The sequence below is a fragment of the Castor canadensis genome, chromosome 18 (assembly GCF_047511655.1).
Source record: "Castor canadensis chromosome 18, mCasCan1.hap1v2, whole genome shotgun sequence".
Taxonomy (NCBI): Eukaryota; Metazoa; Chordata; class Mammalia; order Rodentia; family Castoridae; genus Castor; species Castor canadensis.
This window is the reverse complement of record NC_133403.1, coordinates 39018307-39038639: the sequence shown is the minus strand read 5'-3', so window position 1 is coordinate 39038639 and position 20333 is coordinate 39018307. Positions and strand designations below refer to the sequence as shown.

Below are 20333 nucleotides of genomic sequence, written 5' to 3'. Positions count from 1 at the left end.
GGCCCTCTCTCTCATCCCCCATTGCTGTGGTGGGAGCTGTGAACTTGGTGAAAGGTGGAGACCCGAGTGGTGATTTCTCATTCCTGGTGCTCAGCTCCGAGCACCATCAATCGGGTGGCTTTATTTATTAGCGTCATCTTTCTCTCACCTGCTCTGTCAGGGCACAGAGGCCTATGTGCACCTTTATGTGCATCTGTGTATTTATGTGTGCACGTACTGGAAGCCCTGAGCCTATGGGTGTCCAGTGGGAATGCCCTAACATGGCTTTGGTCCTGGGTAGAGGGGCTTCTCTCTTCACAATGCTCCATGTGACAACTTAGCTGCTACAAGCATCACTCACCTAGGGATCTCTGCAGGAAAAAAACCCATCTGATGTAGAGTTGGAAGTCCTGGCATGTCCGTCATCTGCTTTGTGACCTGAGCAAGCCACTTCTGATCTCTGGGCTTTGGTTTCTTATGTGTAATGGAAGTGACAATAATATCTGGTCTTACTTGTGAACAGGCTGAGCACATTCCTACCTCAGGGACTTTGCACTTGTCCTCCTGACTTTTCTCACACGTGAGCCGACCCTTCCCCTTCATTTCATCTGGTGATTGCTCAGTAGTCACTTTCTCAGTTTGGCCTCCCTTGTCACTGAAGCTGCACATGCACGCACCCGTGTGCACCCGTCACTTTCCTCCCCGCGGTATTTTTCTTCCTTAGCACTTGACGTGATCGAACAAGTGTTTTACCCATTTCTGTTGTTCACCAGTTCTTTCCATTAAAATGTCAGCTCTGGAAGGCTGGCAGCTTCTGGTTTTGGCTTATTGCTGTGTCCCAGGCACTGGAAAGGGCATTTGGTGCATAGTAGCTGTTGTAATAAAGATGTGTTGAGGAGTGGATGGAATCAGGAGTGGGCCTGGTACACAGCAAGCACTCAGTGAACATCAGTCATCACTGCTAATGTTGCTGCCAGCCAGCCTTCTCCAGCCTCAGTTTCCCCAGCTGGCAGGTGGCAAAACTGTTGGGAACAGCTCATAGTGGGACCTGTCGTGGTGTGGGTGTCAGGTTCTTGTGGTATTGAACCCTCAGTGGTTCCTGTAGCTGAAGGGACAAAGTGAGGAGGTTGCTGGAAAGAGGAGCTAGTTAGTATCTGTGACCCCAACAGTGACCTTCACCACCAGTCACTGTTCCTGGTTGACTACTGCAGAAGTTGGGGCATTCATTGTCTTGTTTGTCCCCAACTACTGTCCACCTGAAGGGCTCAGCCAAGGCTTGTGAACATCCCCTGGAATTCTGGTTTTCCCAGCAGCGTCTCAGGTTTTCCAAAGTTTGTTGATTTTCGTTTCTTTTTTTTTTTCAGTACTAGGAATGGAACCCAGTGCCTTGCGCATGCTGGACAGGCACTCTGCCACTGAGCTACATCCCTATCCCTGTTTGCATTTTTTAGAAAGGCTCAGGAATTTTCATGTGCCAGTGTTTAGGAGGGAGACCAGGTGACGCTACCATAAGTTAAACACTCAGAGCCTCCCTTGGGCGGGCGAATGCTGTTTGGTTACCGGCCTAGGCTTGGTTCACGAGCCTCACTGCTGGGATCCAGGAGGGACCCTGCCTGGATCTGGGTCATCAGCCATGGACCTGATCAGCTCCCCACGCCACCTATATGGAGGGGCTTTCTGCCCCCAGGAGGGGACCAAGGCTGGCTGGACTGAAAACATAACAGGTGGGTAACAGGTGGGCGACAGGTGGGCGGCTGGGGACAGGGTGAGGAGGGGCTCCCCAGTGAAAAGAAGTGGCAGTTGCTGGGTGTCACAGGAAATGGGGTCCCACAGTGTCAACCGGTGTCCTGTTCAATCAGATGGGGCAGGGAGGATTGGCAGGTGTCATCACTGTCCCCATAGTTTTTCACTGGAAGCCTGTGCCTGCTGGTGACTTTTGCTCTGTGCTGGACTTTTTCCCAAAACCACAAGAGCATTTTGCCTGGGAGCAAGGCTGGCTGGAGCATCGGGGACCCCCAGCTCTTCCCTCTTGGGATTCCCCCCCAACCATGGAAGGGTGGGAAGTCCAAGGATGATTGTAGGTTTTCAGCATTCAGAATGTATTTATTTTGTCATTTGAAATCAGTGTGCCACAAAAGAGCAGGAATGTTCCTGGGAAGGTTGGGGGTGTCTGTGGGGACGACAGGTGACTTGGTAGCATCTCTGTCACTGTTCATGTCGTGGAGAAAGTGACTGAGGCTTCTTCATGGAGCTGAGATGAGGAGGAAAGAGAAAAGTGGGAAGTCACCACACACCGGGAAGGTGAAATTGAAGGAACAGTCGTGGGCCAGAGTGGGCGTACATTCTAGAAGTTGTCTGAATTCAGACTCTGTGACCTACTGTGTGCCACGCACTGTGTAGGGTACTTTTGGGGACAGAGGAGAGTGAGACCCGGAGTCTGAGGGAAGGAGCAAACTGTAGTGCCCTGAGCTGGTGGGGGTGGCAGATGGCCTGGCTCCCACATCGGAGCAGGGATATGGGATATAGGAAGAACAGTGGGGAAAGGCAGGGCAGGCTGTCCAGGGCCTGAGCACAGCATAGGCAAAAGCCTGGGGGTGGATAACCAGGGCCACGCCTGAGACACATGGCTGGCACCATGTGAAAGAGCATTAAGGAAGGTAGACTAGGAGAGCTCAGGGGCCGTGGGAGCCATGGGGGTCATTTGAGCAGGGACAGAGATGTTTGGAGCTGCGTTCTAAGTAGTCTTTGACTGAAGGTGTCTCATTCTCCACAGAATTGGTGTTTCAGAATTTGGGGGGGGTGGGACTGTCCTATGCATTGTAGGGTGGTCACCAGTGCCCCTAGCCTCAGCAGGTTGCCTCCTGTCAAGTTCTGGCAACCAAAACTGTATCCAGATCACGAGTGTCCTCAGCTGATGCCATGGTGCTGGGTGGTGTGAGAGCTGGGGGTCAGGGGGAGGGCAGAGAGCAGCCAGGGTGAGGGGTCAGGACAGGTGGGATGAGGAAGCCGGGTTAGGAGGTAGGAGACCCTGGAGAGAGAGGCTGGAACTGCCCTTCCAGGCCCCTGGGACCAGCTCCTGGTGGGACCATGGGGCAGGGATGGGGGTAGTGGGGAAAGGGATGGGAAGAGAAGCCCTGGGGTTGGGGGACCCCTAAGCTGACCATAGGGCGACTCCAGGGTGTTACAGGTGGGTCTTTGGTGCTGGGAGGGGCATCTTGTTGAATGAAAGTGACAGATCTGAGGCTTAGAAGAAAAGGCCTGAGGTTGAGGACAGAGTTAGGAACCTTACCCTGTGACATTCAGTAGGCGCCTATTATATGCATGCTGAAGACAACCCTGGGCATCTGTCCAGGCTGGCATTCACCACTGTGGCTGAGTAGAGGAGGGCCCAGCGAGGGACACACAGGTAATGCTTGATCACGGATGGTGTCACATGCCAGTAAAGGGACACACAGGACGCATGTCAGGAGCCTGGGGCTGGCAGGGAGGCTGGGAAAAGAGGCCAGGGGCTTCCATCTCCAGAGTGACCCACTTTTGGCACAAAGAGCTCACTCAGTTAAGGTGGCTTTGGTGGGGGAAGAACCACAAGTCACTCTTGGCACAGAGAACAGAACAGAGAGCAGAGCAAGTTCCTTAAGAACTGGCAGGAGGAGGTAGTCAGGGAAGGCATCCTGGATGAGATGACCCTTGAGCTGAGAGCAGAAGTCTGCAGCAGGAAGGTCACCGAGAGCTGTGACCAACCTTGTCAGAGCCTTGACCTTAGACTGTACCAATGGTGGAAAGGGTGGTGGGGGTGTGTGGAGCATTCTCAGAACCTGGAGACAGAAAGGTCACCCCTTTCCCCATCCTCCCGTTCCTGCCCAGCACTGTCAGGTGCAGGGGCCCATGGATGTCCCTGCCAGCCTCACCCAGTGGCAACTTGAGGGTATTTCGAGAGGCGGCGTGATTTTCATTTTCAGTGCCTCTATGCACTGAGAGCAAACTTCACTCCTTTTTTTTTCTTTTCTTTTCCTTCCCCTTTTTAAGGCCAATTAAAAAGGAAGGAACAAAACCATTTCTAGAACAAGTTGCAGGCTATTATGGAAATAGTAAACAGGGGCAGAAGTGGCCTGCTTTAATTAGAGCTTTCAGGTATCTTAACGCTTACACTTTATAGTTTTGTGAACTTGATTATATAGCATTTTAAATACCTGCGAACATTTTAAAGACTCTCAGCGATGAATTATTTGCAGCTTCACAGGAAACTTCTATTTTAAAAGCAGGATGCGAGAGGGGCTGCCAGCTTGGAGGTGGCTCGCTGTATAAAGCAGGTGGCAGGGTGTGGTGGTGGGCGGGGCAGTGAGCTCTCTGGCGCCCCCTCCTGGAGAGGGGAGGCCTGGGGCCAGCCAGGGTCCCTGCTGCCACCAGTCACCCCTGAGCCTGAGGGCTCTTCCTCCTGAATGTGGCTCTCATGTCCCTCTGTCTCCCCCTTTCCTGCCCACTCTGGTGACCATGGATGCCTTCTTATAGGGCTCTCTGGCTTCTTTTGCCCCCTCCAGTTTCCTCCCCATTTAGGACCTCAAGACGTCATTTTGAAACACTCATCAGTCTTCTTGCTCAGAAACCTTCTAGGGTCTTCTTCTGTGGCTGGAGGAAACATCAAAGCTGTTGTCATGGTCCCCAAGGCCTTGGGTGATCAGTCTCGGGGGACCTTGCATAGTTTACCAGATGGGAAATAAAGAAACAGACAGACAAACAGCGTGTGTGGCCAGAGGATGAATGTTGGAGTTTGTAATGTCCCCCAAAGGTCCATGTGTTAAAGCTTGGTCCCCAGCCCATGGTGCTGTTGAGAGGTGGTGGACCCTTTAAGAGGTGAGGCCTAGTGGAAGGAGGTTAGGTCACTGGGGGCGTGACCTTGTAGGAGATACTGCCTCTGTGCCCCCACTTCCCGGCTGCCGTGAGGTGAGCAGCTCCCTCTGCCAGGAAGTTCTGTCTTGCTGTGGGTGGGCCAACCACCCAGGTACTGGAACCTCCAGAATATGGGCCTACATAAACCTTCCCTCCTTTAAGCTGATTCATCTCAGATATTTGTCATAGTAGCAGAAAGCTGGCCAATACAGTAAAAAAAGAAAAGAAAAAAAGTGAAATGGGAGGATGGAGTGGGACTGCTTTTCGTGGGGGATTTGGAGCAGTTTCTCAGAGGAGGCTGACATTTGAAGACCTGCAGCCGGCAATGCCCTGTGTGTGTTTGATTCCTGAAATACTCAAACTTTGTGCCTCAGGACCTTTGCACATGCTGTTTCCTCTGCCCAGAGTTCCAGCGGGCTCTTCTGTCAGGACCTACCTTCCCCAGGGGGCCTTCTCTGACCATTTTTGGTAAAGTCTTTATTCTTACATCAGCACCTTGATTCTCTTCCCCAGCATTTGTCTCAAGTTGAAATCAGGTATTGGGTTATTTATTTGAGGTTAGCGTCTGTCTCCTCAGTAAATTCAAGTCCTGAGACATCTTCTTGGTTCCTGCTGTGTCCTTGCTTTCAGCAAGGCCTGGGCAGAGTGGGTGCTAGGGGCACGGTCATCACATCAGGGAGGGCTGATGGAGATGGAAGATGTGACTAGCATGAGATCAGGGATCAGATCAGATACAGCGGGAGAGAACCAGAGGCTCCCGCACCCAGCCTGATTGCACCTCATCACTCCCTTCTGGCTAGCCTTCCACACGGTGGTGTGGTCTTTAACCATGGTGACTGTCCCTCACCACCCACCAAACCCTGCCAATGAGAGAGAGAGCATGCCTTCCATTCATGCCAAATGGTAAGATAAATACTCCTTTATGTGGCAGCGAGGGTCGGGGGTCAGGACTTCCCCTGTCGGGAAAGCCGTCACTGGTGCCAGTGCCAGGGACCAAATGGCCCCAGGAGTGTCCAGCAGGGAAACACTTTGATCAAAGGAGACTGGTTCAGCTAACCTGATGAGTTTTTGTTAACGATGAGAGCTTAGAACATACTGACTGAGGCTATCAGCGCTCAGATCTTTCATAGTTGATGAGGAACCATTTGATTTATGTGGGGAACAGTCCCTGTCTAGGGTGACGCCTGACACCGTGGGGCAGGGCAGAAGATGGCTCAGTTCCGCCTTACTTCCCTCGGTCCTTGGACTTCTGATCTTGGCTCTGCCCTTCCCAGCCAGTACCCTTCACGCAGTTACTCAGCCTCTTGGATCCTCTGTTTCCTCTTCTTTGAAATGGGCCTAAGTGTGTGGCTCTTGAGGGATGGTTTGTGGTCCCTGAGAGCTGCAGCCATGTGAGATCCTGTTGTCACCTGCGCTGTCGAGGGACAATGCTTCCGAAGCTGTGAAATGGAAGCACCATAGCATTTTCTGAACTTCCTAAAGAAAACGCACTGAACAGAAAGTCAGCATGGTTTCCATGCCTGCCGACCTGTTGTGTCACATCGAACTGGAGTTTTTCTTAGGAAAACGTCCTCCAAGGGGTCAGCTCTGGCCTTAGCTCACCCCAGTGGCTGCTAATTCAGTGGTCATTCAGAGTCTGTCTTGCTGTCGCACAGACTGCTGTGAATCATCTGTCCAGTGATTCGGTTCTGTGTCACATCCTCGTATCTAGAATGGCATCGTGCAAACTAATCAATATTTGTTGAATCAATGAAATTTTATGCCTGGAGAGGGGTTTAAGAACTAAACACTGTGTCCCAAAGAAATGGAACTTGAGTTCACACAGGACTCCTGCCCCGGATGCTCCCAGCAGCTTTAGGCACAAAAACTGGAGAGAGGGAACAGCCCAGCTGCTCTTCCCTGAGCTGCAGTGAAGTTGTGGTACATCCATGGCATGGAATATTGCTTAGCACTGAACAGGAACAGACCATCAGTACACGTACAGTGCAGACAAGGCAGGAAGCAATTGTGCTTCCTGTGCCCGGAAAAGCCGGGCCCAAAACAGTCACTCACTGTAGGATTCCCCTTCTGTGGCCTTTCTGAGAAGACAAAGTTAGGGACACCAAGGACAGATTCAGGGCAGGGCCGGGGGTGGGGAACAGGTGGGGTATAATAAATAACAGGGCAGTGGAGGTGGGGATGTCCCATATTGAACTGTGTCAATGTCAGTGTCTTGGCTGTGACATTATACTGCGGTGTTATAAAGTGTGCCCTCCGGGGAGATTGGGAACAAAGGGTCTCCGTTTTCTTTGTCACCACTACATGAAATCGTGATCTCAAGTCTTCATAGCAGCTGTGGGAAGTAGGTGAAGAGAAGAAAACAGGCTCTGAGAGGTCAGGGGACTTGCCTGGTCACACACAGCCAGCAAGCCGGGAGACAGGACTCAAACCCTGAGCTCTTCTTTAGACCCTCAACCCTACATCCCTGCAGTTTGGTGTTGAGCAGTCATGAAGCCTATCTGTCATGCATAGTCACCTGAAGTCTGAGTACATAGCTGGGTGCCTTCCTTTCACCCTGCGGGAGGATTGGGAGCCAGGAGTTACTCATACTTCCTGTATGAGCCACTGACATTGAGCCACGGCCCCTCTCCACTGCCCACTTCTGCCTTATGTCAGGATGTTGGTGTACAGTGTCGGAAGCTGTTATGCCTGTTTACAGCTGGGGAAACTGAGGCCCAGGGAAGGGACTGGTGTTTCAGGCAGAGATCTGCCCAGCTCTAGCTCTCTGGCTCCTTTGATTTGTCTTGGATGGTCTCGTCCTCCACGTCCCCTGCCCAGGGCACAAAGCCTGGCAGCCCTGTGATCGAGTCTTTGTCCTGCACGTTCAGACTGTGGCCTTGGGCATCTGACCTTCCTTCTCCAAGCCTCCGTTTCTTCATCAGAGAAATGAGAGTAGTAACAAAGATTCAATAAGAAAGCAAGTTCAATGACGTGTTTTGGGAACAAAGTCCCAAATGCACTTCCCTGGTAGTGCCTGAGCAGGGGAGCAGAGACTTGTCCAGATTATCATTCCCTCTTCCGCTCCCCAGGCCCGTGCGTGCCTGGAGTTGTGCTTGGCTGTGCTTTCCTGACCGGGCCGGCAGGGGAGGCTTCCTACAGCCTCAACGCCAAGCTGAAAGCAGAGACAACTGAGCGTTGCCTGGTGAGGAGGAGGGGGAGAGGCCATGACAGGTGTAAAGACTCAGAGGCCAACGAACTGACATTAAACTTGAGCATTAAACAGACACAAAACAAAACCCAGTCACTCTGGCCCTCCGTCTCTTCTTCTGTTAAAACAGCCCACCAGCTGGAGGAGTTTCAGGGGGCAGTGGGGAGCCTTGGTGGGTCTGGAGCAGAGATATGAGGTGGATGGAATTGTGGGAAGGGGGGGTGGCAGAGAGCCCTGGGTAAAGCCGTATGGGGAGGATGGGGACATATGGACATGCAGCATTGCTGGGGTGCCCTGGGGGACAGGGCAGAGTTGAGTACACACAGATGACTTCAGGATGTTCCCTGGTATGGAATTGACGGAGCTCTTCCAGGGCCAGGTGAGGGGGTCTTTGGGGGAGCAGGATTTCTACTTGGATGCTGGACTGACAGAGGGGGAGGCCCCTTCACTTTCCCATCCCTTGGGACCTATGACCTCAGTCCTGTGCGCATTCCCAGGGGATGAGGCCCTGGTGTTGGTGACACTAACTCCCTATTGGGCCATCCCCAACCTGACCAGCATATGGGATGTGGACTCAACTTGTCCTTCTCCTTCCTTGTCTTCACTGTGGAGGCTGGCATGGGGCTCTGCCCTCCCCGTCTCAGAAATGCTTCAGCAGGGCTCCAGCTTGCACCAGCGCACTCATAGAGCGCAGTCCGTGTGCTAGGACTCCAAACGTTACCTCTTGGGTCTTTCTAGTTAGGGGCACGGGTGACACAGCCAGCAGGTTTGTATCTGGCTGTGCTGCCTTGTCCTAACTAAGTGGGACCTGGGGCAGGGGCCATTAGCCACCCAGCGAAGGCTTGCACACCCATGTGAGGGATCAGTCGTCAGCTCGTGCCATGGCAGCAGTGTCAGTAGCAGACTCAGTGCCTGGCAGAGGCCAGCCTCTGTCAAAGGCAACGGGTGGGCAACAAGCAGCCCCAGGTGACCTCATTGTTCCCATTCTCAGAGGGAAGTGAGATTCACAGCCCCAGAGCTGCTGAGGTAGTGCTCCTGACTCAGCCATGCCGTTTCCACGAAGGCCTGGAGCAGACGGCTGGGGTCACGCTGACCAAGGTTAAGTATATCTGGGCGGCCTTTGCTCCTTCCCGTGCTGTCCCGAGTCCAGAGAGACACACCATGGGGCTGCTGAGGGATGCAGAGTGGCCACCTCATCCTGGTTGCCTAACTGACCAGGGTCACATTTTTATTTTTTTCCCCAACCCCACCAGGAGGCTTCAAAGGTCCGGCTAGTGTCACCTGGGTTCTATGTACTTTTATAGCTGAGCGTGATACCCATTTTGGGGGACTGCAGTAACATAGTGCCATAGGCAGGGTCTTAAAGCAGTGGATGTTTATCCTCTCGTGGGAGTGGGCGCAGGAGTCCAAACTCCATGTGTCCACAGGTCCCCGCTCTCTCTGAGGGCTCTGGGGACAGTCATCCCTGTCTCTTCTGTATCCCTGACCTTGCCTGGGATGACTCTTGTCTTTGCTTCTGTCCCCCTGCGGCCACCTTCCCTCCATGCACAGCTGTCTTAAGAAGAAGTCAGTCCTTGGACTTGGGGCCCAGCCCTGCCCCGTGTGTCTATATCTTCATTCAGCCAACTGACTGAAAAGATCCTGGGTCCAGATAAGGCCATGTCTTGGGGTTTGGGGTGGACGTGAATTTCAGGGGCCACGGTTCAACGCCGTGGGAGTGTCATTAGAGCAGCTGCGCGGAAGGCATCCTCCTCACTTGGGGCTTTGTTTCAATTTTTGTGCAGAAGAAAGGGGCTTGGCGGGAAGCAGGGGTCCATGTCTTTGTCCTAAATGGGTCACTGACTGCATGAGACTTGGGGTCTCGGCTGCCGCATGTGGTGGACCAGCAGATGATTCTGAGTGGGCTGAGCTGGGGTCCGGGTTGTCCCTGCTTCCTGGGTCTGGGTAACTCATTTCTTCTGAGCCTCTGCCTTCCTTTCCATAAAGCAGCATCTTTCCTGTGTGAAGGTCATTAAGGCATCTCTGGATTTTAGTGCTAGAGACAGACTTGCCCAGAGTCTCAGGACCTGGGACTTGGGGAGGAGCCTGTAGTGACCAGCCACTAAGAACAGAGCCCCTCCTCCCAGATCCAGCTCTGATCTTGCCAGCAGTGGGCTTTAATAATAAAGTGAATAAATTTGCGATCTGTGGGGAATGGACACTGCCACTCTGTCTTACAGGTCACGTCATCCAGGCTCAGGCAGGTCCACGTTACCTGCCTGTGGCCACACAGTGGAGGTGGCAGAACTGAGATTCAAATGCAGACATTTGAGTCCACTCCACCTTTCCCTGGGCTCCTTGGTGCCTCAGTTTCCCTGTCTGTAAGACGACATCTCCATCAGCTGTCACCAGAGGCAGCAGAACTGTGCCTGAGCTGAGGAACCTTATATAAACTCTGCTTGCCCCAGAGGCATCTCAGCTTCCCCTCTCCTGTCCCTCACACCACGGCGACATGAGACTTTTACACAGACAGGAATGGGTGTGGGGTGATGAGCAATTGTGTGTGTGAGTGTGTGTGTGTTTGCAACAAATATTTTATAATAGACTAGCCCTGTCTGCCACTTCTAAAAGTAGTGAAAAAAAACCCACTTTGAGGAAGTAAAAATAACCTAATGCCTGAGACGCTGAAGTCACCAAAGTCATCCGGAACCGGCTGCTCCAGCTCCCACAGGGACAACAGGGGGCCTGGGCCAGAAACTCGGGGGGACAAGTCCCAGAGGTAAGTTTGTGGGTGACATGACTGGCTCTCCACCTTTTATCTTTTAAGCTGTGGAGGAAACATCGCCCTGAAAGCTCATCGTTGCCGTCTTCCTCTTTTCTTGGTGACTTCACAATTGGCAATTTTGCCCTGGTGACAGCCACCTTAGAGCTTTTATTTCTTGGAGGCCAAACATTGATGTTGTGTGAAATGGGAGCTTGGCGGGGCCTTTGTGCAGATCTCAGGCTTCCTGAAAAATTTATTTACTGTGACTGTGATCCACAGGAGCGAATTGATGTTTATCTGTAGCCGGCCAAGCCAGCAAGGAGGGAGACGCATACCGCCCCTTCCCGGCTGCCGGCAAGGCTGCATCGCATCTCACAGCAGCCTCTCGATCACAGGCGGCCGCCTGACGCCCTGGGTACCATGCGATATTAACCAGGAGCGGCTTTAATCCCCCCATGTCGCCGTGAAGCTTCGGAAGCCTCCAGCCCAGGGATTCGTGAAGACCAGGTATTTCAAGCTAAGCAAAACCATCCCTGCTGTCGATAACTCAGGGAGTCGCATGAGGAAAGGCCAAGCGTGAGCGGCCCCTGCCACCATGTGAGTGCCCAAGGTCAGGAGGAGCTGGCAGGGGAGATGGGGGTAATTCTGGAGCTGTCGGAGCCGGTGGGGACGATGGAGTGAGGATTCAGGGATGCCACCTTCCCTCCACGTCCTGGTTACAGCAGAGCCTGGCTCCTGGTAACAGCCACCTCTGTAAGTAACAGAATGACAGTGTGATTATCCCATGTGGCCGGCAGCTGTCTTGTTTCCCACATGAGGCCTCATGGTCTTTGGGAGAAGGTGAAGTCCCTCTCTGTGATCCTCTCAAGTTCCGTCTGTAGTCCTTGTCACCTTGAGAGGGACAGAGCCCTCCCTGGGGCTTCATAGCAACAGCTGGAGGACTCACCTCCTTTGCCTCAGTCTCCCCAGCACCCTGGCATTTCTTATAGGCTCTGTCTCTGTTTGTTGAATGCCTGGCTGTGAGTTTTCCAGGGGAGGGAACAGCTGTGGCTAAGAACCTGAAGGTCAGATAAACTTGAAATTAAGTTCTGGTCTGTGGCTGGCTGTGTGTCCTCAGGCAAGCGGTCTCTCTGAGTTTGGGAAATGACTTTGCCGTTTTAAGTCTTGTTTCTTCATTTGTCAAATGAGAGTGATGATGCTACTTTCCTCCAGGAAGGTGGTGAGGGGCAAATGAGAGGGTGAGAAGGGCACCCAGCTCCAGGTCTGGCTGGAGCTGGTGTTAGGAAGTTAGAGCCATTCTTGTTATTAGAATTGCTATTGCTGACATTACTGTGTGACTGTCATCATTGTCTGCTCTGGACACTGTCACTCCTTCCAAAGCCATAACAGGACATGCTGGCACTGTGCCGTCAGGAAATTCTGGGCTCTACTGAGTCCTGGAGAATTGTGGGGGTGGGGGGCTCTCAAACATCTGCTTGGGGCCAATGCTGTGACCCCCCCCGCTTTGTCTTCCTCCCCCACTCCCCCCACAAGCTCAGGCCCTGTGTGAGGTTGAGCTTTCTCCAGCAGGGGCTCAGGGCCCTGCAGAGCTGGCCGTAAATCTGGAAGCAGGGAGGAGGAGGCTGTGCTGGGGGCTTGGCTGAGCCTGAGTGGTGCAACTTGTGGTGAGCAATAGCCCCAGGATACCAGTGCTTCTGACCTCTGGCAGCAGAGAGAACCGAGAGCTTCCTGTGCACAAAGCACTGTCGTTTCGAGAGCCTGGTTCACATTCTCAGGTGTAGCACTCACTGCGTGGATCATAGGCCAAGTTTCCTAACTGCTGGCTGAGGCCCTCCGTCCTCCCTGGGTGGCTGTTCCCAGATGCCAGCTGGGTCTTCCTGCATTCTTATCCCAGTGGGCACCATGTCTGGAGTGGAGTGGGAGGCCAGGCCACTTGCTGGTGCTTTCCATGTGGGATCTAAGCAGCTTTTAAAGACTTTGGCCCATTCTTCAGATGAGGAAACTGAGGCCCAGAGTGACAAAGTCACCTGCCTTTGGCCTCACAATGCTCAGGTCACCTGTCACTCTTCATGGATGTGTAAACCCCCTTCCTGCCTAGCTTTCCCTGCAGGGGGCGGGGCTGCGCTGTTGGCTGCATTCTGGGTGGAGCTAAATTGTCCAGGGGACCCTGTACTGGGAGTCAAGGGACAACAAAGATCATAGCCTCACCTCGCAATTCCCTCTTCTCAGAATAAAAAGGGTTAAATCCTAAAAGCATCCATCTGGCTGAACCCAGGACCTTCCTGCCACCTTCTTCTCCCGCAGACCCTGTGTCATGATTTCCAGATGAAGCCATGAAGGTGAAGGGGAGCCCTTGGATGTGTGTGCATCCCCGGTGCCCCCCACTGCAGCCTTGCAGTGAGATCCACGTTGCTTTGGGTTGGGCATAAGGGTCTACTATGCCAAGGCAGGCAGTCATCTACCAGAGGCTGAGGGGCAGCACCCCCCACCCTCACCTGCTGGTCCCCAGCCCCCCACCCCAGACTGGAGCCCGGGGAGCTGGGCAGGAAGCAAAGGCGCCTGGATCTTTCTTTTTGGCTTCATTTATTAAAAACTAATCTGAGAGCCGAGAGCCAGGCACCGGCAACAGAGAGAGCTTAAAAATTATATTAATCATAGCAGTGATGACTGATGCATGTTAATGTGTCTACTCCAGGCCAGATCGAGGGGATGCAGATAAATAAGACTGTCTGTTGCTCTCAGGGGGCACAGGGAGAGAAGCCCACCCTGTACGTGCAAGCTGGCATCGCCTACAGCAATGGGCACTGTGCTCAGCAGGTGCCCGGAGCTGGGATGCAGCTGCTGTGAGGCTGTTTGCAGCAGGACTTGAAGAATGAGTTTGACTGGCAGGGAATTCAGGGCTGTTTTAGTATAGCATTGGACCCTGGGCCCTGTGTGGGCATCTCACAGGGGATGAGAAGCCAGCTCATTTTATCTGGATCGTAGTAAGCATGTAGTTGTCAGTGGGTGTCGGATCAGAGAGGGCCTCTGGACTCTGCCCACTGCTCAGGGGGAGAATTGGAGGTTAATTTTGTAAGCTACTGGGGAGCCCTCTGGGGAACTGTGAAAGGGTGTAAGCTGGGGTGAAATAAGCCAGTACACTTGACCTTTTGCAAAGAGCTCTCAGGTCAGCCACAGAGGGGGCAGGTGTGGGGTAAGAGCAGTCAGGAAGCTGTTGGTCAGGCCTATGTTGTCCTAGGGTGGCACAGAGACTTCTGGGGAGAACTGATACAAGAGACATTTCACAAGGAGACTCAGAGTCCCCAGAGGGAGGATGCGGAGGCTGCCATAGCCATCTGCTGACATTTCTCTTCTCCACCCCACAATTGTATGCCCAGGGCCTGCAGAGCCCCAGTTGGTGGTAATACGCATTTGTGGCTTGGAATGGCCAAAGGGGCCAGTGCCTCCAGCCCCAGAGCAGAGTGGATGGGAGCAGGGGGCCAATGTCACCTTTCTCTCTCCAGACACCACATGCTATATCTCCTTTGCCTGGCTTCTCTCTGGAGCCCAGAGGGAGACTCTTAAGCCCTGCAGGAGGGATGGGGCCATGGCTCAAATACGCTGGCACTCGTGTATTCATTCAGCAACTGGCTGGTGGGCTGCTCTACCTGGTGCAGCAAGAATGGACCCCACAGGCTGTTCCCTGCCCCTGGGAAGCCCAAGGCAGGGACAGACCAGGGAAAAGCAGATAGAACCGGATTGGGAAGAGCTTTGGGAGGCCCCAGAGCTGAGGAAAAGTGCTCACATTGGCCTGGAAGGCCATGGCAGCTTCCCAGTGAACTGAGCTGTCCCATTAAACTTGGGATCCCAGACCCCCAGCAGTATGGAAGGAAGGCATTTGGAGGCTCAGGCCTGAGGGTAGCCAGGCACAGCTGTGGCAAAATAGCAGGCAAGTGCATTCAAGGTGGCAAAGGTGAGACGTGGGTCTTGTGAAGGCTGTGCCCACGCCCTGGGACATCCAGGGTATATGGGGCAAGGCTGGGCAGTACCTTAGGGTCTAGGCCTCAGAGTTGCAAACAGCTCTCTGGGCTTTCGTAGACCCTCCTGGCTTTGTTGTCTCTACAAGTGGTCTCCAAGGCTGGACGTCCAGGTTGGGCATTGCCAAGAGGTACAGGTGAGATGGTTTGCAGGCAGGGCAAGTTATGGGGTGACAAATGGACCCCCAGTTTGCACCTGCCCCCCTACTTGTTAGTGGGCAAATCTACCATGTGAAAGCCACCTTCCTCACCTTGGAGACCAGCAGTGGGGGCTGACTGCGGAGAGACAGAACCCCTGCGGGAAATTGAGGTGTCTCTACCAGATTGTGGGTTCTTGGCCCTCCTGACCTAGCTTCTTTAGTGGGTGTGAAACCCAGGGCCCACAGGGGTGTTGTACAATCAGACCTCGGTGGCCTGCTGGTTCTCGGCCATGCTGTGGCACAGGTGCCCTGCGTCCCCTGCACGCCCAAGCACAGCCGGCTGATGGACAGTGCTGGAGGCGAGGTACCGTCTGGCTGGAGCAAGAGCCAAAGAGGTAATGCTAATGTCTTTAAAATTAGACTGGAAATGTTTGTTGCAGAGCAGAACCTGCGTCAGCTCGGAGTCCTGTGGGAAGGGACGCCACGTCGCGCAGCCTTTCCATTTATTTTTGCACACTAGCCTTTTCTGAGCCGCTGCGGCTGCCGGCCTCGCTCGCTCCGAGGGGTCCCAGCTGCCAGGCTGGGCTGTGACCGCAGGGACACTGCTGGGGGCCTTGGACGGCTCCAGAGAGGACAGAGCTGCCCGGGTGAGAGCAAGAGGCCGTGGCCATTTGTGTATGTCCACCCGCTGTGTGTGGCACGTGAAGTCCTCTGTGGGTCTTTCTCTGTGCACACCGTGGCTGTGAGGGACACCTTCATGCAAGCCAGAGTGTGACCTTTGTCTTTGGTCATGTGTGTTTGTGAGTTGTGTCTTCTTGTGTCTGTGTGTCTTCAGGAGGCGGCAAGTGTGGGTCTGGGCCATGTGTGTCTTTTTCTATCAGTGTGTGGGTGTGAGTGAGTACCATGGGGTGGCACATAGGCGTGTGACTGTGGGTCCGTGTGGGTGGCCACGCCTCTGCGTGTGTGAGTACATGTCAGAGGGTGTGCATGCATGGGTGTGTGTGAGCGCACCTACAAGTGTGTGGCCGTGTATGTCAGTGTGTTTGGACACGTGAACACACATGGGGGTGTTGCTTGGGGAGCGTGTGGTATGCACGCACAGTGCGTGTGAGGTGCAGGGTGTGACAGCACACATGATTGTGCAAGCATGTGTGTGGTTTATGTGAGCATGTGTGTGTGCCCTTCAGTCTGGCAGAGCTGGACTGAGGAGGACACAGTGCAGTTTCCAGGACAGACTGGTCCTCCTGCACCCTCTGGGGGTCGTGTCCATTTTTAACCCACCTGCAAGGTCCTGTAGAGTGTTGCTGTCTATGGCTTGCATAGCAAAAGTGGGTGCTGTGGTTGTGGAGGGTGGTGTTTCCAAATATAAAAGATTTACAGAACATCAAGATGCACCCACCCGGGCCATAGGTTCCCTGGCTGACCGTGCCCATCTGTCCCTGTGTTCTCAGGCTGATCCTGTGAGAGTGGCTCTTCCAGCTGGGGGAAGGGGATGCTTGCTGGCCACAGCCCTGGAGACCTTAGCCCCCAACACCCCCCAATGGCCACACTGCAGTGGCCCTGAGTCCTACCACATTCAGGGTGTGACTACCCAAAGGGAACCTGCTGGGCTTCCCAGAGCCTCTTCCTAATCTCTGTTCCTGTCTTGCTTCCCACATTTTGGGGGGTCAGTGTTGTTGAGGTCTCATGCTCTACAGAACGGGGTGGCTGAGTCAGATTTTACAAAGCAGAAGCCAGGTGCTGTCAAATGCGGTAGCATCGGTGCCCGGCACAGCTCCGGGGTGTGGCTTCAAATGCTGGGTGTTCTTGTGCACGTTGCTGCTTCTCTGAGCCTCAGTCTTCTCACCTGTAAGATGGGGCAGCTGTGATAGTGCCAGACTCACAGCTGGGTCTCCCTCTCTCTCTTGCTGCCTTGGTGTCTTTCTTAAACATGGCCAGGTGGTCTGTGTTCAGGGTGTCCTAGCTATGTGTGATCTCAGGCAGGCCATTTTCTCTGTGCCTCAGTTTCCTTACCTGTAAAAAGGGCTAATGATATACCTACTGCTGCATCTGTCATGGGGTTACGTTCCTCACTGGACATAAAGGTTATAGGAAGTGCTGCAGAGCTGTTACTGTTAATTCTGGAGTGCCAATGTCCAGACACACGCATCTCATCAGCACGCAAGACCATCTTCGTCCCAACACGCAGAGCCCACTTTCTGCAGCCTTGCCCACTGGCACTGCAGACCCCTGGCCGGGCGTGCCCATGTGGCATGGTGCTGGCCATGGCCTGCATGTGTGGCAGGCTGCACCGTGCTTTTCTCTCCTCTGGCGGGTTGGCACTGCAGGCACAGCCAGGGGTGGGAGCAGCCGGCTGGCGTGAGAGCCACCTGGCAGCGTGCCCCTCCAAGGGCAGCCGCCACGAGCTTGGCTCGCAGAAGCTGTGGACACCCAGACTGTTGTGTGAGCTTTGTCTGAAGTCGACTGATATGTGCGCATCCGTGGCAGAGGGCAGAGGCTGGTGCCACCCCATGCCTGAGCCCGCCCACCTTAAACCACCCGAGGGCCATTTACTGATGAGGTCCTCCGGCTAGCAGAACAAAGTGCTGATTGTTACAGAAACTCCACAAAGGGGGTCCTACTGACCCCTGTTTTTCAAGGAGATCTTTCTACATCCTTTAGTGTAGAAATCCTGGTTCTTTCAGTTACTGGGTGACTTTGAGCCAGCTACTTAACCTCTCTGGGCCCTTATCCAGTTTATAGGATGACAGCAAGGATTCAGTGAGACAGGGTAGCTAAAACGTTTAGCTGGGCAGCTGGCATAGCAAGTCACCAGAAAAAGTTGTTATTATTGTTACATCTTTTTGCAGTGGAACAATCCTTGGAAGTTTAGCAGAGATGCTGACAAGATTCAAAGTAAAGCATTGGTGTCTACAGGGAGGGACTGTTTTGAGGAAGATTTGTTTTTTAGTACTGGGGTCAAACGCAGGGCCTGGAATTTGCTAAGCAAGCATTTTACCATGGAGCTGCAGCCCCAGCCTTAGTTTATTTTTCAGATAGGCCCTCACACTTTTGCCTAGGCCAGCTGTGCACAGACATCCTCCCGTCTTTACCTCCAGAGTAGCTGGGATTACAGGCATACACCACCACGCCTGGCCCAAGAATATTTTATTGTCAGCAACAGATAAGTGTGGTTGGAGTGATTCAGCCAGTAAGGTTGCCTGCCTAGCATACGTGAGGTGGGGAGTTCAAACCCAGCAATGTCAAAAAAAAGGTAACTAATGGTGTGGTTGTGTCCTGCACAGAGGGCTGCTTCTCTCATTCTGGGCTGTGGGGGTGTGGGGTAACCGAAAGGTGTGATGCTATAAGCAGACTCAAGGTCTGTAGACCAAGGCAAAGAGAACCGATTGACGTGGGAATTTCAAATGAATTTTCCAGGACTGGGTCATAGTGAGGGGATTCTTGGGCCACTGTCTACCATAATGAGCAGGACTCATTCTGCTTGAGAGAAGCTCCCCTGGAACCTACTTAAACCAAAAAGAACTTTTACTGGCTCAAGGGACCTGAAAGTTCCAGGGATGGATGGCTTCAGGCATGGCTGTATCCAGCCTCTCAGAGTTGTCTCACCCTGCACAGCTCCTGACTCAACTTTCTTTTGTGTGGGTGTCTCTGTTCTCAGCCTGGGCTCCCCACTGACAGCTCTTTCACCAGCTTGGCAACTCCTAGGACAAAACAGCAACTGTTTACCACTAGCTCCGATCCACACGATTGCACTGACTTTCTCCACGTACCTGGCAGCGCCGTTCTGAGCCCCCGAGTGACCCTTCTCCTGACTGTCCCAAGTCTGCCTGCACTTCAAGTCCTTTCTGGGCTCCATAGCTGCCTTTATTGTCTTCTGCACCTTTTTCCCTCTTTGGGACGACAGTCACCTTGTGTCATGCCTTGTATCCAGTTTTGTGACCTGGCTGTTCTTTGTTCATGTTTTGTAGGCCAGGGTCCTGGGAAGGCCAGAGCTTATTACTGAAACACAGTAGGTGACTAATGAGTGCTTGTTGGTGGGTTTCGTGCATCAGGAAAGATTGAATGTGGGAGCCAAGTCCTGTCATGGCTTCTGGGCCAAGAGAGTCTGAAGGAAGCCCAGGAATGTCTCGCTGGGCCTGGTCATTTATACACAGGCTCCAGGGATGTGGAAGACTCTCACAGGCTTTCCTGGGTTCAGGTCCAAGCTGCCTGTGTGACCTGGGGCAAGGAGCGCCCCATCTGCATTGCTGGTTCCATGTGTGGTAGAGGAGATCACTTACATGGTGCGTTGAGAGAAAGAGCCCAGCACACAGTGAGCTCATGTGAGCTCTTGGCCTCTGTCCTTGCTGCTGGCTGTTTGCAGGGTCACCAGGTGGGAAGGTCAGGAGAGAGTGGCCCAGGAAAGTCCCGAGATACCCCAATGTCACAGAGTCAGGAGGGTCAGAGCAGCCCTGCCTATCACCTTGACCCCAGCCACCCCTGCCCTTCACCTTGGCTGTCCCTCTTGGGATTCCCCAGGCAAGCCCAGGGGGATACTGGGGCTGATTGGGGAAGGGACAATGTGGTCCACACAGTCATGGTGGCTTTGCCTGCAGTGCCACATTTCTCCAGGTTCGGCTCTTGCTGCCACATTGTGACCTGCTCTCCTCTATGCACAGCCCTTGGCTGATTGGCCCAGTGCATCCGGCTCACTGCTGCCTCCAGATTGGCTCTGGGGCCACACTGAGGGCCAGGTGCAGAGACCATCACCTGGCTCTGTCCTCAGCCACCTTCGCTACTTCCACCTCCTCAGAAATATCTGGGGGTGATTAAAAGGAAATGTTCTTTGCGTTGTAATGGAAGGGGATCTGGGGTTCTGGAGTGATCGGCCCTGGCCTCGGGGGCTTGGTGCAGTGCTGGTTGATTTGACCGTGGAGCTGAGAGGCAGTGGGTATTGATTTCTCTGCAAGTCCTCCCAGGAAGGGGTTGGGAGGAGGTGACTCAGCGGAGGGAGATGCTTTGAAATTCAGGACAGGGCTGCTGGGCAAGGCAGGAAGCTCCGAGAGTGCGATGTGTGCATGCATGTGTGCACACACGTGTGCGTGCTCCACACCCCGCCTCCATGCCTGAGCCAGAGGTGGGCTGTGTGGATTCCACCTCCTGGCAGGCTCCTGGGGAAGAGGGAAGCCTTTCAGCCACACGGAGGCCTGCTTCTGTTACTTCTTGCTGAGGTGACCTTGTGCAAGTGTCTTTACTGCTCTATACCTCAGTTTCCTTGTCTGTCAAGTGGGCCAACAGTAAAACCCCTGCATGGGCTGTTCACAGATTGAGTAATTAACTGCACCTCTGACTTCAGGGATAATGTGAATAACTAATGATGAGTGTTTTTTTTTTTTTTCTTG

At 53.6% G+C, this 20333-nt stretch overlaps 1 protein-coding gene across 7 annotated transcripts in view; it reads left to right on the top strand.

The window, feature by feature from the left end:
* Cux2 (cut like homeobox 2) overlaps positions 1-20333 on the top strand; it is a 225202-nt gene that overhangs the window by 39012 nt on the left and 165857 nt on the right. Inside the window, exon 1 of one of the 7 annotated variants that reach the window (XM_074060939.1) lies at positions 8288-15599. The exons of 5 other annotated variants lie outside the window; for them this stretch is intronic. The gene's annotated coding sequence lies outside the window, so the exon portion shown is untranslated. Of the gene's footprint in view, positions 1-8287; positions 15600-20333 lie in introns of those variants that run through there. One more of the 7 variants, XM_074060943.1, reaches the window with a different exon arrangement.